Source organism: Oncorhynchus gorbuscha, linkage group LG20 (genome assembly GCF_021184085.1).
Source record: "Oncorhynchus gorbuscha isolate QuinsamMale2020 ecotype Even-year linkage group LG20, OgorEven_v1.0, whole genome shotgun sequence".
Classification (NCBI taxonomy): domain Eukaryota; kingdom Metazoa; phylum Chordata; class Actinopteri; order Salmoniformes; family Salmonidae; genus Oncorhynchus; species Oncorhynchus gorbuscha.
In genome coordinates this window covers 39,054,149-39,081,648 of record NC_060192.1, presented here as the reverse complement: position 1 = coordinate 39,081,648, position 27,500 = coordinate 39,054,149, and the positions used below count along the sequence as shown (strand labels likewise).

Genomic DNA, 27,500 nt, shown 5'->3' with positions numbered 1-27,500 from the left:
TAAGACCTGGAGACAGGATCACTGATAAGACCTGGAGACAGGATCACTGTAAGGACCTGGAGACATAGAGGACAGGATAAGAGTGTCTGCTAAATGACTTAAATGTAAATGTAAATGTAAATCACTGGTAAGACCTTGGGAGTGCGGCAGGGGTTTTAAAAGAGTATGTTTTTATACTATAGGAGGGTCTCTGGAGGTTGACACTAGATCGTCTCTCTGGAGGTTGACACCAGATCGTCTCTGGAGGTTGACACCAGATCGTCTCTGGAGGTTGACACCAGATCGTCTCTAGAGGTTGACACCAGATCGTCTCTCTAGAGGTTGACACCAGATCGTCTCTAGAGGTTGACACCAGATCAGAGGTTGAGAGGTTGACACCAGATCGTCTCTCTAGAGGTCATCAGATCAGATCTCTCTCTAGAGGTTGACACCAGATCGTCTCTCTAGAGGTTGACACCAGATCGTCTCTAGAGGTTGACACCAGATCGTCTCTCTAGAGGTTGACACCAGATCGTCTCTCTAGAGGTTGACACCAGATCATCTCTCTAGAGGTTGACACCAGATCATCTCTCTAGAGGTGGACACCAGATCATCTCTCTAGAGGTTGACACCAGACTGTCTCTAGAGGTTGACACCAGATGACACCAGATCGTCTCTCTAGAGGTTGATCAGGTTGACACCAGATCGTCTCTCTAGAGGTGATCAGATCGTCTCTCATCTCTCTAGAGGTTGACACCAGATCGTCTCTAGAGGTTGACACCAGATCGTCTCTAGAGGTTGACACCAGATCTGTCTCTAGAGGTTGACACCAGATCGTCTCTCTAGAGGTCTCTAGAGGTTGACACCAGATCAGATCTCTCTCTAGAGGTTGACACCAGAGGTGGACACCAGATCGTCTCTCTAGAGGTTGACACCAGATCGTCTCTCTAGAGGTCTCTAGAGGTTGACACCAGATCGTCTCTAGAGGTTGACACCAGATCTCTCTAGAGGTTGACACCAGATCGTCTCTCTAGAGGTTGACACCAGATCGTCTCTCTAGAGGTTGACACCAGATCTGTCTCTCTAGAGGTTGACACCAGATCGTCTCTCTAGAGGTTGACACCAGATCGTCTCTCTAGAGGTTGACACCAGATCGTCTCTCTAGAGGTTGACACCAGATCGTCTCTCTAGAGGTTGACACCAGATCGTCTCTCTAGAGGTTGACACCAGATCGTCTCTCTAGAGGTTGACACCAGATCGTCTCTCTAGAGGTTGACACCAGATCTTGACACCAGATCGTCTCTCTAGAGGTTGACACCAGATCGTCTCTCTAGAGATGGACACCAGATCGTCTCTAGAGGTTGACACCAGACTGTCTCTAGAGGTTGACACCAGATCGTCTCTCTAGAGGTGGACACCAGATCGTCTCTCTAGAGGTTGACACCAGATCGTCTCTAGAGGTTGACACCAGATCGTCTCTAGAGGTTGACACCAGATTGACACCAGATCGTCTCTAGAGGTTGACACCAGATCATCTCTCTAGAGGTTGACACCAGATCATCTCTCTAGAGGTTGACACCAGATCGTCTCTAGAGGTTGACACAGATCGTCTCTAGAGGTTGACACCAGATCGTCTCTCTAGAGGTTGACACCAGATCATCTCTCTAGAGGTTGACACCAGATCATCTCTCTAGAGGTTGACATCAGATCGTCTCTAGAGGTTGACATCAGATCGTCTCTAGAGGTTGACACCAGATCGTCTCTCTGGAGGTCGACACTAGATCGTCTCTCTGGAGGTTGACATCAGATCGTCTCTCTAGAGGTTGACACCAGATCGTCTCTGGAGGTTGACATCAGATCGTCTCTAGATGTTGACACCAGATCGTCTCTCTAGAGGTTGACACCAGACCGTCTCTCATGAGCGAATCGATGATGCTGAATAGATCTGATGTTCATGGACATTGAAAACTTCACTATCTGAACTGAAATGAAATCTAGTAAATGTTAACTGGCGTCACCCTGACAGCTGTCTCTCTGCTTCTCCCTCCTACAGCTGGAGACCCAGACGGGATCTTCCAACTCCATGTCAGTTCAGGGGCCCTGTCCACGTCTCGTCCCCTGGATCGGGAGCTGCGGGCAGGGTACAACCTGGAGGTGGTGGCCCTGGATCATGGTTCTCCTGCTCTGAGCAGCACAGCCACAGTGGAGGTGAAAGTGTTGGATGTAAATGACAACAGTCCGGCCTTCAGCAGCAGCAGCTACACCGTAGACGTCTCAGAGGACGCTGCCCAGGGAACTACAGTCTTAGAGGTAAGATAGGGGTTCCAACTAAGTTAATAAGATGCAACTAAAACCAAAACAATGTTATAGTGGCAGCTACACCATTAACAGTCTCACTTCAGTATTCAACATTTTAATGGGTGGTGAGGAGGTGTCATAATACCCATAAAACCTAGCGGTCAAACAGGGAAATGGTTCCAATCGTTTTTCCACCCATATGGGATTTGTAGAAGCACTTAAAAGAAGGGCTGTGATTCGTCTAGGCTTCACCCTAACGTGATGTTTTGGTCACCGTGTAAATCTCTCTAGGACTAGGTGACTTTTATCTATATATTCACCTGTGTTTACCCCCTCCCCAAACATGTAATACTAACTAGCTGCTAATGTGGCTATCATAAAGAACTACAAATACCATCTGTATTTACCCCCTCCCCAAACATGTAATACTAACTAGCTGCTAATGTGGCTATCATAAAGAACTACAAATACCATCTGTATTTACCCCCTCGCCCATATTGGGCTGCAGTTACCCATACTAAGGTCACCATATTGGGCTGCAGTTACCCACACTTGTACTATATGACAGGGTTAGGGGACAATAATAAAGGAAAATATATTTTTTAAAGGTCTGTGTGTGTGTATATTGGGGCGGCAGCGTAGCCTAGTGGTTAGAGCGTTGGACTAGTAACCGGAAGGTTGCGAGTTCAAACCCCCGAGCTGACAAGGTACAAATCTGTCGTTCTGCCCCTGAACAGGCAGTTAACCCACTGTTCCCAGGCCGTCATTGAAAATAAGAATATGTTCTTAACTGACTTGCCTGGTTAAATAAAGGTAAAATTAAAAATGTTAAATATATACTGTACATATTTACAAAATATATATATGGGTGATTGGAAATGATGCAGACAATTACATTGATGGAAGCTACAATCTATCTGCAGTATTAAAGCAAGTTCATAATAGGTCCATAACTTTCAACAACAAAAAAAATGAATATTGTTGACGGCCACAGGTGACGGCCACAGACGCAGACGAGGGGGAGAACGGGAAGGTGCTGTATTTCCTGAGTCAAGAGGCTCGGGGCACTTTCACCGTTGACGAAAACACTGGCTGTATTACAACGGCGTCGCCGGTGGACCGAGAGAAGAGGGCGTCGTACAGCTTCCGTGTGTTCGCTGTGGACCTGTCACCTGCCGAGCCCAGAAACACCACGGCTCAGGTAACAGTGCAAGACTGTTGTAGCATTGATTTTTCAGTAAATACTTTATGTGAAGGACAATATGTATTTTATATAGGCATACTACCTTCCTCAGAGGATAACTTTACCATCACATCTCCCCCAACGCTCTCTCCTCCCTCTCTCCCAACCCTCTCTCCTCCCTCTCTTTCCCAACCCTCTCTCCTCCCTCTCTTTCCCAACCCTCTATCCTCCCTCTCTTTCCCAACCCTCTCTCCTCCCTCTCTTTCCCAACCCTCTCTCCTCCTCTCTCTCCCAACCCTCTCTCCTCCTCTCTTTCCCAACCCTCTCTCCTCCCTCTCTTTCCCAACCCTCTCTCCTCCTCTCTCTCCCAACCCTCTCTCCTCCTCTCTTTCCCAACCCTCTCTCCTCCCTCTCTTTCCCAACCCTCTCTCCTCCTCTCTCTCCCAACCCTCTATCCTCCTCTCTTTCCCAACCCTCTCTCCTCCCCAACCCTCTTCCCTCCCAACCCTCTCTCCTCCCTCTCTCTCCCAACCCTCTCTCCTCCCTCTCTTTCCCAACCCTCTCTCCTCCCTCTCTTTCCCAACCCTCTCTCCTCCCTCTCTTTCCCAACCCTCTCTCCTCCCTCTCTTTCCCAACCCTCCTCCTCTTTCCCAACCCTCTCTCCTCCTCTCTCTCCCAACCCTCTCTCCTCCTCTCTTTCCCAACCCTCTCTCCTCCCTCTCTTTCCCAACCCTCTCTCCTCTCTCTCTCCCAACCCTCTCTCCTCCCTCTCTTTCCCAACCCTCTCTCCTCCCTCTCTTTCCCAACCCTCTCTCCTCCCTCTCTTTCCCAACCCTCTCTCCTCCCTCTCTTTCCTAACCCTCTCTCCTCCTCTCTTTCCCAACTCTCTCTCCTCCTCTCTCTCCCAACCCTCTCTCCTCCTCTCTTTCCCAACCCTCTCTCCTCCTCTCTCTCCCAACCCCCTCTCCTCTTCTCTCTCCCAACCCTCTCTCCTCCTCTCTTTCCCAACCCTCTCTCCTCTCTCTCTTTCCCAACCCTCTCTCCTCCCTCTCTTTCCCAACCCTCTCTCCTCCCTCTCTTTCCCAACCCTCTCTCCTCCCTCTCTTTCCCAACCCTCTCTCCTCCCTCTCTTTCCCAACCCTCTCTCCTCCCTCTCTTTCCCAACCCTCTCTCCTCCCTCTCTTTCCCAACCCTCTCTCCTCCTCTCTCTCCCAACCCTCTCTCCTCCCTCTCTTTCCCAACCCTCTCTCCTCCCTCTCTTTCCCAACCCTCTCTCCTCCCTCTCTTTCCCAACCCTCTCTCCTCCCTCTCTTTCCCAACCCTCTCTCCTCCCTCTCTTTCCCAACCCTCTCTCCCCCTCTCTCTCCCAACCCTCTCTCCTCCCTCTCTTTCCCAACCCTCTCTTCTCCCTCTCTTTCCCAACCCTCTCTCCTCCCTCTCTTTCCCAACCCTCTCTCCTCCCTCTCTTTCCCAACCCTCTCTCCTCCACTCTTTCCCAACCCTCTCTCCTCCCTCTCTTTCCCAACCCTCTCTCCTCCCTCTCTTTCCCAACCCTCTCTCCTCCACTCTTTCCCAACCCTCTCTCCTCCCTCTCTTTCCCAACCCTCTCTCCTCCACTCTTTCCCAACCCTCTCTCCGTCCTCTCTTTCCCAACCCAATCCCCCTTTTCATTCTCCGCTTCTTCTTAACCCAGGTAACCGTGACGATCTTGGACATAAACGACAATGCTCCATTCTTTATCCAAGACCCCCTCGTTGTCGAGGTCTCGGCCAGCCAATCACATCGGGTCCTGGCCACAATGCGGGCCGAGGACAAGGACTTTGGCGCTAACGGCTCTGTGTTCTACCGTTTTGCCGGGCCAGTGAGGGGTTTCAGCATCAACTCCCTAACAGGGGAGATCCAGGGGACAGAGGGGATAGACAGGCTGAGTCAGGCCCAGAGGACCCTCATGGTGGAGGCTATGGACCAGGGAACCCCGGCCCAGTCCAGCCTGGGGGTGGTGGTGGTCTATGTGAAGGAACAGGTGTATACAGGCATCAGGTTCTCAAGGAACGCCAGAGACGTCAGCATACAGGAGAACGCCGCCAAAGGTTTGTGGTAACCTTATTTGGATAGTCCCATCTGTAGATGCTGAACTCACTATCAACAGACTAGACTGTCGGTAACACGTCATCTTGGGGCGGCAGCGTAGCCTAGTGGTTAGAGCGTTGGAATAGTAACCGGAAGGTTGCAAGTTCAAATCCCCGAGCTGACAAGGTACAAATCTGTCGTTCTGACGTTCAGGCACTGTTCCTAGGCTGTCATTGAAAATAAGAATTTGTTCTTAACTGACTTGCCTAGTTAAATAAAGGTCAAATAATGTTGGAACTGTTGCCTGTTACTCAGAATTCTGTTGACATCAGATTGGATTCTGTTCATGTTCAATTGATATCTGTTCATATTTCTGTTGACATTCTGTTGGATTCTGTTGATGTTCTGTTGATGTTCTGTTGGATTCTGTTGACATTCTGTTGGATTCTGTTGATGTTCTGTTGGATTCTGTTGACATTCTGTTGGATTCTGTTGATGTTCTGTTGGATTCTGTTGACATTCTGTTGGATTCTGTTGATGTTCTGTTGGATTCTGTTCATGTTCAATTGATATGTGTTCATATTTCTGTTATATTCTGTTGGATTCTGTTGACATTCTGTTGGATTCTGTTTACGCTCTTTTGGATTCTGTTGATGTTCTGTTGGATTCTGTTTACGTTCTTTTGGATTCTTTTTATGTTCTTTTGGGTTCTGTTGACATTCTATTGGGTTCTGTTGGATTCTGTTCATGTTCTGTTGACGTTCTGTTGGATTCTGTTGAAGTTCTGCTGGATTCTGTTCATGTTCTGTTTACGTTCTTTTGGATTCTGTTGAAGTTCTTTTGGATTCTGTTGACGTTCTATTGGGTTCTGTTGACGTTCTATTGGGTTCTGTTGATATTCTATTGGGTTCTGTTGACGTTCTATTGGGTTCTGTTGACGTTCTATTGGGTTCTGTTGATGTTCTATTGGGTTCTGTTGACATTCTATTGGGTTCTGTTGAAGTTCTTTTGGATTCTGTTGACGCTCTATTGGGTTCTGTTGATGTTCTATTGGGTTCTGTTGATATTCTATTGGGTTCTGTTGACGTTCTATTGGGTTCTGTTGACGTTCTATTGGGTTCTGTTGACATTCTATTGGGTTCTGTTGAAGTTCTTTTGGATTCTGTTGACGCTCTATTGGGTTCTGTTGACATTCTATTGGGTTCTGTTGACGTTCTATTGGGTTCCGTTGACGTTCTATTGGGTTCTGTTGACATTCTATTGGGTTCTGTTGACGTTCTATTGGGTTCTGTTGACATTCTATTGGGTTCTGTTGACATTCTATTGGGTTCTGTTGACGTTCTATTGGGTTCTGTTGACGTTCTATTGGGTTCTGTTGACGTTCTATTGGGTTCTGTTGACGTTCTATTGGGTTCTGTTGACATTCTATTGGGTTCTGTTGACATTCTATTGGGTTCTGTTGACGTTCTATTGGGTTCTGTTGACGTTCTATTGGGTTCTGTTGACGTTCTATTGGGTTCTGTTGACGTTCTATTGGGTTCTGTTGACGTGATAGGGAAATTCCACGCCAGCGGGAGCAGAAAATAATTTTGGTATCTGATTTCTCTGGACATTCTCACGTAGAAACGTAATTGGGTGAAAAGATGTTTGAAATGCCTTATACATTTCTATCACAAATCATTTTGTAGAAAATCATGATGAAAGTGGCCAATTCAGTCCCTTTTTAGACCTCTGTAAGACGCTATGATCTGTGAACCCGAAAATAAATTCAAAGGTAACTCCCTCTGTAGGTGACTTGATGAGCGTGCAATCATAATGGAGGGCTCTGATTGGTTAATGACCTATCACTTAAATATCTCTGTTAAAAGTTCCAGAGAGCACCACTCTGGAATGTTGACGTGTTTGAAGATTATATAGTTACAAACAATATATATATATATATATATATATAAAAAAACATGTTAATTTAAAACAGGTAGTGTTTAGATTTTCTATGTTAAATAAATAAATGTGAAAAAAATGTGTATTTCAGAATCTAGACATACTCCTTATTTGAGCAACATTATAAGGACTATAACGACACCAACATGTCTGTATCACGTCTGGTTCACAGGTCATAGGGTCGTACAGAAGGCATGTACAGGTCTGGTTCACAGGTCATAGGGTCTTACAGAAGGCATGTACAGGTCTGGTTCACAGGTCATAGGGTCGTACAGAAGGCATGTATCGTCTGGTTCACAGGTCATAGGGTCTTACAGAAGGCATGTACAGGTCTGGTTCACAGGTCATAGGGTCGTACAGAAGGCATGTATCGTCTGGTTCACAGGTCATAGGGTCGTACAGAAGGCATGTACAGGTCTGGTTCACAGGTCATAGGGTCTTACAGAAGGCATGTATCGTCTGGTTCACAGGTCATAGGGTCGTACAGAAGGCATGTACAGGTCTGGTTCACAGGTCATAGGGTCTTACAGAAGGCATGTACAGGTCTGGTTCACAGGTCATAGGGTCTTACAGAAGGCATGTATCGTCTGGTTCACAGGTCATAGGGTCGTACAGAAGGCATGTATCGTCTGGTTCACAGGTCATAGGGTCGTACAGAAGGCATGTACAGGTCTGGTTCACAGGTCATAGGGTCTTACAGAAGGCATGTATCGTCTGGTTCACAGGTCATAGGGTCTTACAGAAGGCATGTACAGGTCTGGTTCACAGGTCATAGGGTCGTACAGAAGGCATGTACAGGTCTGGTTCACAGGTCATAGGGTCTTACAGAAGGCATGTACAGGTCTGGTTCACAGGTCATAGGGTCTTACAGAAGGCATGTACAGGTCTGGTTCACAGGTCATAGGGTCTTACAGAAGGCATGTACAGGTCTGGTTCACAGGTCATAGGGTCTTACAGAAGGCATGTACAGGTCTGGTTCACAGGTCATAGGGTCTTACAGAAGGCATGTATCGTCTGGTTCACAGGTCATAGGGTCTTACAGAAGGCATGTACAGGTCTGGTTCACAGGTCATAGGGTCTTACAGAAGGCATGTACAGGTCTGGTTCACAGGTCATAGGGTCTTACAGAAGGCATGTACAGGTCTGGTTCACAGGTCATAGGGTCTTACAGAAGGCATGTACAGGTCTGGTTCACAGGTCATAGGGTCTTACAGAAGGCATGTACAGGTCTGGTTCACAGGTCATAGGGTCTTACAGAAGGCATGTACAGGTCTGGTTCACAGGTCATAGGGTCGTACAGAAGGCATGTACAGGTCTGGTTCACAGGTCATAAGGTCTTACAGAAGGCATGTACAGGTCTGGTTCACAGGTCATAGGGTCTTACAGAAGGCATGTACAGGTCTGGTTCACAGGTCATAGGATCTTACAGAAGGCATGTACAGGTCTGGTTCACAGGTCATAGGGTCTTACAGAAGGCATGTACAGGTCTGGTTCACAGGTCATAGGGTCTTACAGAAGGCATGTACAGGTCTGGTTCACAAGTATTAGGGTCTTACAGAAGGCATGTACAGGTCTGGTTCACAGGTCATAGGGTCTTACAGAAGGCATGTACAGGTCTGGTTCACAGATCATAGGGTCTTACAGAAGGCATGTACAGGTCTAAAACAGGACTGAAAGGGTCACTTTCATCATGATCTTCAACAACAACAACAACAACAAAACGTTTGCGATACAAATGTAAACATCATGTTAAACATCCTTCTTCCCCCATGAAGTTTCTTTGTGAGAATTTGCCAGAACAATGAGTTTTCCCCAAAAATATTTTTCCCACTGTAGTTGAATCATTCAATATTGGGTTCTGTTGACTTTCTATCGGGTTCTGTTGACGTTCTATCGGGTTCCGTTGATGTTCTATCGTGTTCTGCAGACGTTCTTTTCGGGTTCTGTTGACGTTCTTTTAGGTTCTGTTGACATTCGATCAGGTTCTGTTAATGTTCTATTAGGTTCTGTTGACGATCTATCGGGTTCTGACATTGGGTTCTGTTGATGTGACATTGGGTTCTGTTGATGTGACTTTGGGTTCTGTTGATGTGACTTTGGGTTCTGTTGATGTGACATTGGGTTCTGTTGATGTGACTTTGGGTTCTGTTGATGTGACATTGGGTTCTGTTGATGTGACATTGGGTTCTGTTGATGTGACTTTGGGTTCTGTTGATGTGACTTTGGGTTCTGTTGATGTGACATTGGGTTCTGTTGATGTGACATTGGGTTCTGTTGATGTGACATTGGGTTCTGTTGATGTGACTTTGGGTTCTGTTGATGTGACATTGGGATCTGTTGATGTGACTTTGGGTTCTGTTAAGTGGTCACCGAGAGCAAGCCGAGATCTACCGCTCAGATGTTTTTTTAAAAAAAAACATGACTTAAAAAATGTAACATCCTACCAAAAACAGTTCTGTAGGAATGAGATTTGTGCAGTAGGCCTAATACATTATCACAGGATATTGACTATATGCCTGGTCTAATACATTATCACATCATATTGGCTACATGCCTGGTTTAATACATTATCACAGACTATATGCCTGGCCTGATACATTATCAAAGACTATATGCCTGGCCTGATACATTATCACAGACTATATTGCCTGGCCTGATACATTATCAAAGACTATATGCCTGGCCTGATACATTATCACAGACTATATGTCTGGTCTAATACATTATCACAGACTATATGCCTGGCCTGATACATTATCAAAGACTATATTCCTGCCCTAATACATTATCACAGGATATTGACTACATGCCTGGCCTAATACATTATCACAGCATATTGACTATATGCCTGGCCTAATACATTATCACAGCATATTGACTATATGCCTGGCCTGATACATTATTACAGCATATTAACTACATGCCTGGTCTAATACATTATCATAGCATATTGACTATATGCCTGGCCTGATACATTATTACAGCATATTAACTACATGCCTGTCCTGATACATTATCACAGCATATTGACTATATGCCTGGTCTAATACATTATCATAGCATATTGACAATATGCCTGGTCTAATACATTATCACAGACTATATTCCTGGTCAAATACATTATCTCAGACTATATGTCTGGCCTAATACATTATCTCAGACTATATGTCTGGCCTGATACATTATCACAGACCATATGTCTGGTCTAATACATTATCACAGACTATATGCCTGCCCTAATACATTATCACATCATATTGACTATATGTCTGGCCTGATACATTATCACAGACTATATGTCTGGTCTAATACATTATCACAGACTATATGCCTGCCCTAATACATTATCACATCATATTGACTATATGTCTGGTCTAATACATTATCACAGACTATATGTCTGGTCTAATACATTATCACAGACTATATGCCTGGCCTGATACATTATCACAGACCATATGTCTGGTCTAATACATTATCACAGACTATATGCCTGGCCTGATACATTATCACAGACTATATGTCTGGTCTAATACATTATCACAGACTATATGCCTGGCCTGATACATTATCACAGACCATATGTCTGGTCTAATACATTATCACATACTATATGCCTGGCCTGATACATTATCACAGACCATATGTCTGGTCTAATACATTATCACAGACTATATGTCTGGTCTAATACATTATCACAGACTATATGCCTAGCCTGATACATTATCACAGACTATATGCCTGGTCTAATACATTATCGCAGCATATTGACTATATGTCTGGCCTAATACATTATCACATCACATTGACTAGTGTCTGGCCTAATAAATTATCACAGCATATTGACATTATGTCTGGTCTAATACATTATCACAGACCATATGTCTGGTCTAATACATTATCACAGACTATATGCCTGGTTTATACATTATCACATACCATATGTCTGGTCTAATACATTATCACAGACCATATGTCTGGTTTATACATTATCACAGACCATATGTCTGGTCTAATACATTATCACAGACTATATGTCTGGTAATATGGTTCCTCTCAGACCATTATAATATTTCAAAACTGGAGCTTCGATAACAATCTAGATCAGTTGGCGTAGCACTTGCGAGTCACAGACGAGCATAAATGTTTATAATTTTACACGACTGATGGTCACGGTGCTTTCATGACACCTGGGAACTCAGACAAAAACGAGGTCAAATCATGACGCCAGTGGACGTCAGGTCAGAAAGTTGGAGCTCAAGAAAGATGTCAGAGTTTCTGAGTTGGATGATCATTCAAAACCATTATCCCCAGTCGGATCTTGTTTTTTTCCCCCAGAGTTCCCAGGTGTCTTGAATGTACTGAAGTCAGAAGTCTTAGAGTTCCCAGGTGTTTTGAACATACTGAAGTCAGAAGTCTTCGAGTTCCCAGGTGTTTTGAACACGGCATTAGTCTCATTGGAGGAGGAGAGTAGCAGAGAGTCTGTCTCTCACGGTACCTGCCTTCTCTCTCCTTCCTTTCCTCTGGTGAGACTGACCAGAGAGACCAGAGAGACCAGAGAGAGGGGACACGGTCTTCCACCTGATGGCGAAACTCACGTCACACCGTATCTACCTCAGGCACAAATTCATGTTGTTCTGATGACCAGAGAAAGTGAAATATTCCTCAATATTAAAATAGACACGACTAGCTGCTAATAATAATTCTGAATTCACAAGCCACTCGCACATCTGAGCTATCTTTTTTTGCAGGTGTTTGGAAAAAGCTCTGACGAAGGCCGTGAGGCCGATACGTAAAGCTTAGTACTATCAAGAGCAATGTGCGGGTTCCTTCTTCTCCTTTTCCAATAATAATAATAATAATAATAAAAAAACAAAACCGCAGGGCTATCGATACACTCGGGCTACACATTCGTTGCAGCTGCAGCGCGAATGGAAGTAGAGAGAAGCATGTTTTATGTTTTTTTTTATTAGTGTTGAATAAAAACATTATTGAATAAATATAATATTTTGAACTCATAAAAACAGTAGCTCTTTGCTATATTCTTTGACAGTCTCTCTCTCTCTCTCTGGTCATGGTTATGAAGTCTCACGTAGTCTAGTATCAAACGTTGCTGTGGCTGGGGCCGTGGAATCTCTCGGTAAGCGTATGAGCTATCTGATTGGTCAGCCCAGGAGGCACACCTGATTGAGCTATAGATCTCCCGGTCCGCCAGGTAGGCGGAGTTAGTCTTTTTAGACAAATGAAATGGTTAAAAATAGGAAATGCTTTGCCTACCCAGTGTTCTTCATCTCTTTATCGTTGGCTTTTCTACAGAACTGTTTGGTGATCGACTAGGAAGAGCGGCCCGTCGGTTGCCGTCGGTTACGATTGATCCGTCGGTGACCACCGTGTCAATGTTATGTTGGGTTCTGGTTGAAATACGTAACCTTCCTGCCCGGTAACGTTGTGCTCTGTATGTCTTAACCTGTCTCTCTGCAGGTACGGCTGTAGCTCAGGATCAGGCCCAGTACCCTGATGGAACCAGAAGAGGGATCAGCTATAGTCTCTTCTCTGGAAACAGACTGCAGGCCTTCAGCATCGGCACTAGCACAGGTACCTTTAGAGATCACAGGAAGTTGGAGGGGAGGGGGGGGGCGCCTTAATTGGTGAGGACGGGCACTTAGTAAAGGCTGGAGCGGAATATTTGGATATCAACAGTATCAAACACGTGGTTTCCGTGGTTTCCATGGTTTCCATGTGGTCGATGCCATTCTGTTTGCTCCGTTCCAGACTTTATTATGAGCCGTCCTCCCCTCAGCAGCTTCCAATGGGAGAGATACTTCACAGATACTAACTACAGCACTCACAGAGTTAATATTACTGTACTACATCACTCACAGAGTTCATATTACTGTACTACAGCACTCACAGAGTTCATATTACTGTACTACAGCACTCAGAGTATATATTACTGTACTACAGCACTCACAGAGTATATATTACTGTACTACAGCACTCAGAGTATATATTACTGTACTACAGCACTCACAGAGTATATATTACTGTACTACAGCACTCAGAGTATATATTACTGTACTACAGCACTCACAGAGTATATATTACTGTACTACATCACTCACAGAGTTAATATTACTGTACTACATCACTCACAGAGTGTTGTATATATAGTGCACTGTATATATAGTGTACTGTATATTGTACTGTATATATAGTGAACTGTATATATATTGTACTGTATATATAGTGCATTGTGTATATATAGTGTACTGTATATATAGTGTATTGTATATATAGTTTATTGTATATATAGTGAACTGTATATATAGTGTATTGTGTATATAGTGTACTGTATATATAGTGTACTGTATATATATTGTACTGTATATATAGTGAACTGTATATATAGTGTACTGTATATATAGTGCATTGTGTATATATAGTGTATTGTATATATAGTGTACTGTATATATATTGTACTGTATATATAGTGAACTGTATATATAGTGTACTGTATATATAGTGCATTGTGTATATATAGTGTATTGTATATATAGTGTACTGTATATATATTGTACTGTATATATAATGTACTATATATATAATGTACTGTATATATAGTGTATTGTATATATAGTTTATTGTATATATAGTGAACTGTATATATAGTGTATTGTGTATATAGTGTACTGTATATATAGTGTACTGTATATATATTGTACTGTATATATAGTGAACTGTATATATAGTGTACTGTATATATAGTGCATTGTGTATATATAGTGTATTGTATATATAGTGTACTGTATATATATTGTATATAGTGTATTGTATATATAGTGTATTGTATATATAGTGAACTGTATATATAGTGTACTGTATATATAGTGTATTGTATATATAGTGAACTGTATATATAGTGTACTGTATATATAGTGTACTGTATATATAGTGTACTGTATATATAGTGTACTGTATATATAGTGTACTTTATATATAGTGTACTGTATATATAGTGTACTGTATATATAGTGTACTTTATATATAGTGTACTGTATATATAGTGTACTGTATATATAGTGTACTGTATATATAGTGTACTGTATATATAGTGTACTGTATATATAGTGTACTGTATATATAGTGTACTGTATATATAGTGAACTGTATATATAGTGTACTGTATATATAGTGTACTGTATATATAGTGTACTGTATATATAGTGTACTGTATATATAGTGAACTGTATATATAGTGTACTGTATATATAGTGTACTGTATATATAGTGTACTGTATATATAGTGTACTGTATATATAGTGAACTGTATATATAGTGTACTGTATATATAGTGTACTGTATATATAGTGTACTTTATATATAGTGTACTGTATATATAGTGTACTGTATATATAGTGTACTGTATATATAGTGTACTGTATATATAGTGTACTGTATATATAGTGTACTGTATATATAGTGTACTTTATATATAGTGTACTGTATATATAGTGTATTGTATATATAGTGTATTGTATATATAGTGTACTGTATATATAGTGTACTGTATATATAGTGTACTGTATATATAGTGTACTGTATATATAGTGTACTGTATATATAGTGTACTGTATATATAGTGTACTGTATATATAGTGTACTTTATATATAGTGTACTGTATATATAGTGTATTGTATATATAGTGTATTGTATATATAGTGTACTGTATATATAGTGTACTGTATATATAGTGTACTGTATATATAGTGTACTGTATATATAGTGTACTGTATATATAGTGTACTGTATATATAGTGTACTGTATATATAGTGTACTGTATGTCTAGAGTTTATGCTCACCATGTACTATCTGTTCCAGTGTTCTAATAAGATCATAGAAGTCACCATAACCTACCATACTCCACCATACCCCACCATAACCTACCATACCCCACCATACCCCACCATACCCCACCATACCCCACCATACCCCACCATACCCCACCATACCCCACCATACTCCACCATAACCTACCATACCCAACCATACTCCACCATAACCTACCATACCCAACCATACTCCCCCATACCCCACCATAACCTACCATACCCCACCATACCCCACCATACTCCCCCATACCCCACCATAACCTACCATACCCCACCATACTCCACCATAACCTACCATACCCAACCATACCCCACCATACCCCACCATACCCCACCATACTCCCCCATACCCCACCATACTCCCCCATACCCCACCATACCCCACCATACCACCATACCCCAATGCCCCCCACCATACCCCACCATACCCCAACATACTCCCCCATACCCCACCATACACCACCATACCCCACCATACTCCCCCATACCCCACCATACCCCACCATACCCCCATACCCCACCATACTCCCGCATACCCCACCATACTCCACCATACCGCACCATACCCCAACATACTCCCCCACCATACTCCACCATACCCCACCGCCCCCAACATACTCCCCCATATTCCACCATACCCCACCATACTCCCCCACCATACCCCACCATACTCCACCATACTCCACCATACCCCACCATACTCCACCATATTCCACCATGCTCCACCATACTCCTAACCCTCTCACTGTCTCTCAGCTCTCCCTTCCCTCTTAATCACCTGTCCCTCTCCCTGTCCCCTCCCTGTCCCCCTCCGTGTCCCTGTCCCCCTCCCTGTCCCTCTCCCTGTCCCTCTCCCTGTCCCTCTCCCTGTCCCCCTCCCTGTCCCCCTCCCTGTCCCCCTCCCTGTCCCTCTCCCTGTCCCCCTCCCTGTCCCTCTCCCTGTCCCCCTCCCTGTCCCTCTCCCTGTCCCTCTCCCTGTCCCCCTCCCTGTCCCTCTCCCTGTCCCCCAGGTGAAATCTGGGTTCAGAGGTCGTTGGGTCTGGACTTTGAGGACACTCCGCGACTCCGCTTGGTAGTGAAGGCTGAGACAGCTTCGTCCAGCTCCTTCATGGCCGTCAACCTGATCCTGCAGGACATCAATGACAACCTGCCACGCTTCCAGCTCCAGAACTATGTAGCCTACATGAGAGAGGCCCAGGGTTACGACATGCCAATCATACAGGTATGGAGGACAGTAGCAGGCACGCACACACACACACACACACACACACACACACACACACACACACACACACACACACACACACACACACACACACACACACACACACACACACACACACACACACACACACACACACACACACACACACACACACACACACACACACACACACACACGCGCGCTCACTCGCTCTCTCTCACAGGAACACACACTCACTCTCCCACTACTTCCTGTCTCATCTGTCAGGTGGTGGCAGAGGACGTGGACCAGGGGCAGAACGGTCAGGTGACCTACTCTATCCAATCATCAGGAGGCATGAGCGGCCTGTTCAAGATCGACCCTGTCACGGGAAGCATCACCACCGCCGCCATCATGGACAGAGAGATCTGGACTCAGACCAGGTGAGGGGATAATGGTGTGTGTGTGTGGCAGAGAGATCTGGACTCAGACCAGGTGAGGGGATAATGGTGTGTGTGTGTGGCAGAGAGATCTGAACTCAGACCAGGTGAGGGGATAATGGTGTGTGTGTGTGTGTGTGTGTGTGTGTGTGTGTGTGTGTGTGTGTGTGTGTGTGTGTGTGTGTGTGTGTGTGTGTGTGTGTGTGTGTGTGTGTGTGTGTGTGTGTGTGTGTGTGTGTGTGTGTGTGGCAGGGAGATCTGAACTCAGACCAGGTGAGGGGATAATGGTGTGTGTGTGGCAGGGAGATCTGGACTCAGACCAGGTGAGGGGATAATGGTGTGTGTGTGGCAGGGAGATCTGGACTCAGACCAGGTGAGGGGATAATGGTGTGTGTGTGGCAGGGAGATCTGGACTCAGACCAGGTGAGGGGATAATGGTGTGTGTGTGGCAGGGAGATCTGGACTCAGACCAGGTGAGTAGCGTTTTAAATAACAGATCAAGATTTGTTTCATACCTACGACTGCAGCACAGCCCAATATAGCCCAGCAGAGACCAACACAGCCCAATAGAGCCCAGCAGAGACCAACAGAGCCCAACACAGCCCAGCAGAGACCAACACAGCCCAATAGAGCATAATGCAGCCCAACAGAGCCCAGCACAGCCCAGCAGAGACCAACAGAGCCCAACACAGCCCAGCAGAGACCAACACAGCCCAATACAGCCCAATATAGCCCAGCAGAGACCAACACAGCCCAACACAGCCCAGCAGAGCCCAACACAGCCCAGCAGAGACCAACACAGCCCAATAGAGCATAATGCAGCCCAATAGAGCATAATGCAGCCCAATAGAGCATAATGCAGCCCAATAGAGCATAACACAGCCCAATAGAGCATAATGCAGCCCAATACAGCATAATGCAGCCCAATACAGCATAACACAGCCCAATATAGCATAGTACAGCCCAATACAGCATAACACAGCCCAATACAGCATAACACAGCCCAATACAGCATAACACAGCCCAATACAGCACAATGCAGCCCAATATAGCATAATGCAGCCCAATACAGCATAACACAGCCCAATACAGCATAACACAGCCCAATATAGCATAGTACAGCCCAATACAGCATAATACAGCCCAATACAGCATAACACAGCCCAATATAGCATAACACAGCCCAATACAGCATAACACAGCCCAATACATCATAGCGCAGCCCAGCAGAGCCCAACACAGCCCAATACAGCATATTGCAGCCCAATACAGCATAACACAGCCCAATACAGCATAGCACAGCCCAATACAGCATAACACAGCCCAGCAGAGCCCAACACAGCCCAATACATCATAGTGCAGCCTAATACATCATAACACAGCCCAATACATCATAATGCAGCCCAATATAGCATAATGCAGCCCAATACAATATAACACAGCCCAATATAGCATAGTGCAGCCCAATACAGCATAACACAGCCCAATACAGCATAACACAGCCCAATACAGCATAACATTGCCCAATATAGCATAACACAGCCCAATACAGCATAACACAGCCCAATACATCATAGCACAGCCCAGCAGAGCCCAACACAGCCCAATACATCATAGCACAGCCCAATATAGCATAACACAGCCCAATACAGCATAACACAGCCCAATACAGCATAACATAGCCCAATACAGCCCAATATCATAGTACAGCCCAATACATCACAGTGCAGCCCAATACAGCATAGTGTAGCCCAAAACAGCATAACTTAGCCCAATACATCATAGTGCAGCCCAATACAGCCCAATACAGCATAGTGCAGCCCAATACATCATAGTGCAGCCCAATACAGCCCAATACAGCATAGTGCAGCCCAATACAGCATAGTGCAGCCCAATACAGCATAATGCAGCCCAATACAGCATAGTGCAGCCCAATACAGCACAATACAGCATAATGCAGCCCAATCCAGCATAACACAGCCCAGCAGAGCCCAATACAGCCTAATAGAGCCCAATACAGCATAATGCAGCCCAATACAGCACAGTGCAGCCCAATACAGCATAATGCAGCCCAATACAGCCCAATATAGCATAATGCAGCCCAATACAATATAACACAGCCCAATATAGCATAGTGCAGCCCAATACAGCATAACACAGCCCAATACAGCATAACACAGCCCAATACAGCATAACATTGCCCAATATAGCATAACACAGCCCAATACAGCATAACACAGCCCAATACAGCATAACACAGCCCCAATACAGCATAACACAGCCCAATACATCATAGCACAGCCCAGCAGAGCCCAACACAGCCCAATACAGGATATTGCAGCCCAATACATCATAACACAGCCCAATACAGCACAGCACAGCCCAATATAGCATAACACAGCCCAATACAGCATAACACAGCCCAATACAGCATAACACAGCCCAATACAGCCCAATATCATAGTACAGCCCAATACATCACAGTGCAGCCCAATACAGCATAGTGTAGCCCAAAACAGCATAACTTAGCCCAATACATCATAGTGCAGCCCAATACAGCCCAATACAGCATAGTGCAGCCCAATACAGCATAATGCAGCCCAATACAGCATAGTGCAGCCCAATACAGCACAATACAGCATAATGCAGCCCAATCCAGCATAACGCAGCCCAGCAGAGCCCAATACAGCCTAATACAGCCCAATACAGCATAATGCAGCCCAATACAGCACAGTGCAGCCCAATATAGCCCAATACAGCCCAATATAGCATAACACAGCCCAGCAGAGCCCAATACAGCCTAATAGAGCCAATTTCAGCCCAATACAGCCCAACAGAGCCCAATACAGCCAAACAGAGCCCAATACAGCCCAGCAGAGCCCAATACAGCCCAATACAGCCCCACACAGCCCAATACAGCCCAATACAGCCCCACACAGCCCAATACAGCCAAACAGAGCCCAATACAGCCCAACAGAGCCCAATACATCCAAACAGAGCCCAATACAGCCCAAATACAGCCCAATACAGCCCAAATACAGCCCAGCAGAGAACAACAGAGCCCAACACAGCCCAATGGAGCCCAATAGAGCTCAATACAGCATAACACAGCCCAATACAGCATAACACAGCCCAATACAGCATAGCTCAGCCCAGCAGAGCCCAACACAGCCCAATAGAGCATAATGCAGCCCAATACAGCATTGCTCAGCCCAGCAGAGCCCAACACAGCCAAATACAGCATAGTGCAGCCCAATACATCATAACACAGCCCAATACAGCATAGCACAGCCCAATACAGCATAGCACAGCCCAATAGAGCATAACACAGCCCAATACATCATAACACAGCCCAATACAGCATAACACAGCCCAATACAGCATAACACAGCCCAATCCAGCCCATTATCATAGTACAGCCCAATACATCACAGTGCAGCCCAATACAGCATAACACAGCCCAATACAGCCCAATATCATAGTACAGCCCAATACATCATAGTGCAGCCCAATACAGCCCAATACAGCATAGTGCAGCCCAATACAGCATAATGCAGCCCAATACAGCATAATGCAGCCCAATACAGCCCAATACAGCATAATGCAGCCCTATACAGCATAGTGCAGCCCAATACAGCATAATGCAGCCCAATACAGCCCAATACAGCATAATGCAGCCCAATACAGCCTAATACAGCCAAATACAGCCCAATACAGCCTAATACAGCCTAATGCAGCCCAATACAGCCCAATATAGCATAACACAGCCCATTTCAGCCCAGTACAGCCAAACAGAGCCCAATACAGCCCAATACAGCATAGTGCAGCCCTATACAGCATAGTGCAGCCTAATACAGCATAATTCAGCCCAATACAGCCCAATACAGCCCAATAGAGCCCAATACAGCCAAACAGAGCAATTCAGCCCAATACAGCCCAATAGAGCCCAATAGAGCCAAATAGAGCCCAATAGAGCCCAAATGCAGCCCAATACAGCCTAATAGAGCCCAATACAGCCCAATACAGCCTAATAGAGCCCAATACAGCCCAATACAGCCCAATGCAGCCCAATACAGCCCAACAGAGCCCAATACAGCCTAATACAGCCCAATACAGCCCAATACAGCCTAATAGAGCCCAATACAGCCCAATACAGCCCAATACCGCCCAATACACCCTCCTCTTTCTTTCTTTTAAAATTCCATCCCTTATTTTTAAGGCTGATGTCTTTTGATATGTGGTTGTAAGTTGCTATGGATAAGACCATCTGCTAAAGGACTAAAATGTGTAATCGCTCTTGTGCTGTGTGGCTCAGAACTACAGTAGTTTAGCTCAGTGGTTCTCAAACCTCTCCTCGGGGGACTGCCAGACATTTTCACAATTTTTGGTTGTTGCCCTGAACTAGCTCACCAGATTCACCTTATCAAGGGATTGACGATTAGCAGACGAGTTGCATCAGGTGTGCTAGATGTGGAATATTAAGACAATCAAATTCATGGAACGGCTAGGTGTCCCTGAGGAGTGGTTTGAAAAAACCTCTGGTTCAGATCAAAAGTAGGTGTGTTCAAACTCTACCAGGTCCTGATTTACTGCTGTTTTTTTCCCTTCTATCTGATACTTCATCCACCTCATGTCCCAGGTCTTAATCACTTCCTGATTATAGGGGAGGAATGGGAAAAAAAAGCAGTGAGACAGGCTGCAAGATGTAGCTAGTGTATGAATGAATGGTGGACAAGAGAGTAACGTACAACCTCAACCTCAGACCATCACACTGAGTAACCAACCCTAACCTCAATCTCAGACCATCACACTGAGTAACAAACCTCAACCTCAGACCATCACACTGAGTAATGAACCTCAATCTCAGACCATCACACTGACTAATGAACCTCAACCTCAGACCATCACACTGAGTAATGAACCTCAATCTCAGACCATCACACTGACTAATGAACCTCAACCTCAGACCATCACACTGACTAATGAACCTCAACCTCAGACCATCACACTGACTAATGAACCTCAATCTCAGACCATCACACTGACTAATGAACCTCAACCTCAGACCATCACACTGACTAATGAACCTCAATCTCAGACCATCACACTGACTAATGAACCTCAACCTCAGACCATCACACTGAGTAATGAACCTCAACCTCAGACCATCACACTGAGTAATGAACCTCAACCTCAGACCATCACACTGAGTAATGAACCTCAACCTCAGACCATCACACTGAGTAATGAACCTCAACCTCAGACCATCACACTGACTAATGAACCTCAATCTCAGACCATCACACTGACTAATGAACCTCAATCTCAGGCCATCACACTGAGTAATGAACCTCAGACCATCACACTGAGTAATGAACCTCAGACCATCACACTGAGTAATGGACCTCAGACCATCACACTGAGTAATGAACCTCAGACCATCACACTGAGTAATGAACCTCAATCTCAGACCATCACACTGAGTAACCAACCCTAACCTCAACCTCAGACCATCACACTGAGTAATGATCCTCAACCTCAAACCATCACACTGATTAATGAACCTCAACCTCAAACCATCACACTGAGTAATGAACCTCAGACCATCACACTGAGTAATGATCCTCAACCTCAAACCATCACACTGATTAATGAACCTCAACCTCAAACCATCACACTGAGTAATGAACCTCAGACCATCACACTGAGTAACCAACCCTAACCTCAACCTCAAACCATCACACTGATTAATGAACCTCAACCTCAAACCATCACACTGAGAAATGAACCTCAGACAATCACACTGAGTAATGAACCTCAACCTCAGACCATCACACTGAGTAATGAACCTCAGACCATCACACTGAGTAATGAATCTCAGACCATCACACTGAGTAATGAACCTCAGACCATCACACTGAGTAATGAATCTCAGACCATCACACTGAGTAATGAACCTCAGACCATCACACTGAGAAATGAACCTCAAACAATCACACTGAGTAATGAATCTCAGACCATCACACTGAGTAATGAATCTCAGACCATCACACTGAGTAATGAATCTCAGACCATCACACTGAGTAATGAACCTCAGACCATCACACTGAGTAATGAATCTCAGACCATCACACTGAGTAATGAACCTCAACCTCAGACCATCACACTGAGTAATGAACCTCAGACCATCACACTGAGTAATGAATCTCAGACCATCACACTGAGTAATGAACCTCAGACCATCACACTGAGTAATGAATCTCAGACCATCACACTGAGTAATGAATCTCAGACCATCACACTGAGTAATGAACCTCAGACCATCACACTGAGTAATGAATCTCAGACCATCACACTGAGTAATGAATCTCAGACCATCACACTGAGTAATGAACCTCAGACCATCACACTAATGATTGTTTTGTTTTGTCTTGGCGAAAGGCTGGTCGTCACAGCGACGGACAGGGGCAGCCCGCGATTGGCCGGTTCGGCCACACTCACAGTGATCATCGTAGACCTCAACGACAACAGTCCGACAATCCCTCTGCCCCGGGAGGTCCGCATTCCTGAAAGTGAGTCACCTTTGCCCTTTGCTCTTTGACCTGTACGATGATATGTCTTTATTTCCAATAGGCCACTTTACATAGTACAGGACTCATGTACAGTAACATTCAGAACATATTCAGACCCCTGGACCTTTTCCACATTTTGTTACGTTTACAGCCTTATTCTAAAATGTATTAAATATATTTTTCCCCTCATCAATCTACACACAATACCCCTTAATGGCAAAGCGAAAACAGGTTTTTAGAAATGTTTGCAAATGTATTAAAAATTAAAAACTGAAATAACTTTTTTACGTAAATATTCAGACCCTTTCCTACAACTAGATTGGTATTTTGGTATTTTATTAGGATCCCCAGTAGCTTTTGCAAAAGCAACAGCTACTCTTCCTGGAGTCCACACAGAACACAGAACACAGAACACAGAACACAGAACAAGACACATGACACAACAAGAGACAGAATATCAATAGACATGATCAGCTCAAGGACAGAACTACATACAATTTTTTTTAAAGGCACGCGTAGCCTACATATCAGTACATACACACAAACTGTCTAGGTCCAATAGGGGAGAGGCGTTGTGCCGTGAGGTGTTGCTTTATCTGTTTATGAAACCAGGTTTGCTGTTTATTTGAGCGATATGAGATGGAAGGAAGTTCCATGAGATAGACAGGAGTTCATTGCAATAAGGCCTATATATAGTTAGTAGTAGTTAGTAGTTGTAGCTGGGTGTTTGTGGGGTTATGAAGGTGTATATATATATATAGGCCTTATTTCAATGAACTCCCATCTCATATTGCTCAAAAAGATATATATATATATATTGGAGTCCTCCTGTGGTAAATTCAGTTGATTGGACATGATTTGGAAAGGCACACACCTGTCTATATAAGGTCCCACAGTTGACAGTGCATGTCAGAGCAAAAACCAAGCCACGAAGTCGAATGAATTGTCCGTAGAGCTCTGAGACAGGATTGTGTCGAGGCACAAATCTGAGGTAGGGTACCAAAACATTTCTGCAGCATCGAAGGTTCCAAAGAACACAGTGGCCTCCGTTATTCCTACATGGAAGAAGATCGGAACCACCAAGACTCTTCCTAGAGCTGGCCACCCGTTCAAACTGAGCAATCTGTGGAGTCGGGCCTTGGCCAGGGAGGTGACCACGAACCCGATGGTCATTCTGACAAAGCTCCAGAGTTCCTCTGTTGAGATGGCAGAACCTTCCAGAACTACAACCATCTCTGCAGCACTCCACCAATCAGGCCTTTACTCACAGAAGCCACTCCTCAGTAAAAGGCACATGACACCCCACTTGGAGTTTGCCAAAAGGCACCTAAAGACTCTCAGACCATGAGAAACAAGATTGAACTCTTTAGCCTGAATGCCAAGCGTCACGTCTGAAGGAAACCTGGCACCATCCCTACGGTGAAGCATGGTGGTGGCAGCATCATGCCGTGGGGATGTTTTTCAGCGGCAGGGACTAGGAGACTAGTCAGGATCGAGGGAAAGATGAACGGAGCAAAGTACAGAGAGATCCTTGATGAAAACCTGCTCCAGAGTGCACAGGACCTGGGGTGAAGGTTCACCTTCCAACAGGACAACGACCCTAAGCACAACAGCCAAGAAGTCGCCGGAGTGGCTTCAGGACAAGTCTCTGAATGTCCTTGAGTGGCCCAGCCAGAGCCCGGACTTGAACCCGATCGAACAGCTCTGGAGAGACCTGAAAATAGCTGTGCAGCAACACTCCCCATCCAACTTCACAGAGCTTGAGAGGATCTGCAGAGAAGAATGGGAGAAACTCCCCGAATACAGGTGTCCCTAGCTAGTAGCATCAGACCCAAGAAGACTTGAGGCTGTAATCACTGCCAAAGGTGCTTCAACAAAGTACTGAATAAAGGGTCTGAATACTTATGTAAATGTATTTCTATATACATTTGCACGAAAAAAAAAGTTTTTGCTTTGTCATTATGAGGTATTATGTGTAGATTGATGAGTGGAAAAAAGTATTTAATCAATTTTAGAATAAAGTTGTAACATAACAAAATGTGTAAAAAGACAAGGGGTCTGAATACTTTCTGAACTGCACTGTATATCCTGACCCCTCACCCCTCTAAGCCCACATCCTAACCCCTCATCCTAACCCCTCACCCCTCTAAGCCCTCATCCTAACCCCTCACCCCTCTAAGCCCTCATCCTAACCCCTCACCCCTCTAAGCCCTCATCCTAACCCCTCACCCCTCTAAGCCCTCATCCTAACCCCTCACCCCTCACCCCTCTAAGCCCTCATCCTAACCCCTCACCCCTCTAAGCCCTCATCCTAACCCCTCACCCCTCACCCCTCACCCCTCTAAGCCCTCATCCTAACCCCTCACCCCTCTAAGCCCTCATCCTAACCCCTCACCCCTCTAAGCCCTCATCCTAACCCCTCACCCCTCTAAGCCCTCATCCTAACCCCTCACCCCTCACCCCTCTAAGCCCTCATCCTAACCCCTCACCCCTCTAAGCCCTCATCCTAACCCCTCACCTCTCTAAGCCCTCATCCTAACCCCTCACCCCTCTAAGCCCTCACCCCTCTAAGCCCTCATCCTAACCCCTCACCCCTCTAAACCCTCATCCTAACCCCTCATCCCTCTAAGCCCTCATCCTAACCCCTCACCCCTCTAAGCCCTCATCCTAACCCCTCACCCCTCTAAGCCCTCACCCCTCTAAGCCCTCATCCTAACCCCTCACCCCTCTAAACCCTCATCCTAACCCCTCACCCCTCTAAGCCCTCATCCTAACCCCTCACCCCTCTAAGCCCTCACCCCTCTAAGCCCTCATCCTAACCCCTCACCTCTCTAAGCCCTCATCCTAACCCCTCACCCCTCTAAGCCCTCACCCCTCTAAGCCCTCATCCTAACCCCTCACCCCTCTAAACCCTCATCCTAACCCCTCACCCCTCTAAGCCCTCATCCTAACCCCTCACCCCTCTAAGCCCTCATCCTAACCCCTCACCCCTCTAAGCCCTCATCCTAACCCCTCACCCCTCTAAGCCCTCATCCTAACCCCTCACCCCTCTAAGCCCTCATCCTAACCCCTCACCCCTCTAAGCCCTCATCCTCACCCCTCACCCCTCTAAGCCCTCATCCTAACCCCTCACCCCTCTAAGCCCTCATCCTAACCCCTCACCCCTCTAAGCCCTCATCCTAACCCCTCACCCCTCTAAGCCCTCATCCTCACCCCTCACCCCTCTAACCCCTCCACACTCTCAGTAACATGTCTCTGTCTCCTACCCGTTCCTCCACCCCCCCTCCCCTCCCTAGACACCCTGATCGGCACAGAGATCACCTTGGTAACGGGTAATGACGTGGACTCCAGCCCGGCCCTGTCCTACAGCCTCCAGCTGGACGGGTCGTCCCAGGGGAAGTTTGGGATTCACCGCTACAGTGGAGGGGTGTCTCTGACCGCCCCTCTGGACTACGAGGACAGGACCTGGTACACACTGACCGTCAGGGCTACTGACTCCCAACACCAGACTGAGGCTAATATCACCATATTGGTGGAGGACGTAAATGACAACGCTCCTGTGTTCACACACGATCTATACCAGGTAACTGTTAATCAACCAGTTCATTTATCAATCAGTCTATCAATTCACATGTTCCTGTGTTCACACAGGATCAATAGCAGATAACTGGCTTTCAGATGATCAATCAACCAATCAATCTCACAATCAATTGGTCCACCTTCATAACCCCACAAACACCCAGCTACAACTACTAACTACTACTACTACTACTACTAGTAACAACAACTACTACTAACTACTACTAACCACTACTAACTACAACAACTACTATTACTACTACTACTACTACTACTACCACTACTACTACTACTACTGCTACTACTACTACTACTACTACTACTACTGCTACTACTACTACTACTACTATTGCTACTACTACTA

General features: G+C 45.3%; 1 pseudogene; it reads left to right on the top strand.

Annotated features, from left to right (window-relative positions):
• Positions 1–27,500, top strand: part of LOC124006678 — a 260,851-nt pseudogene that overhangs the window by 217,696 nt on the left and 15,655 nt on the right.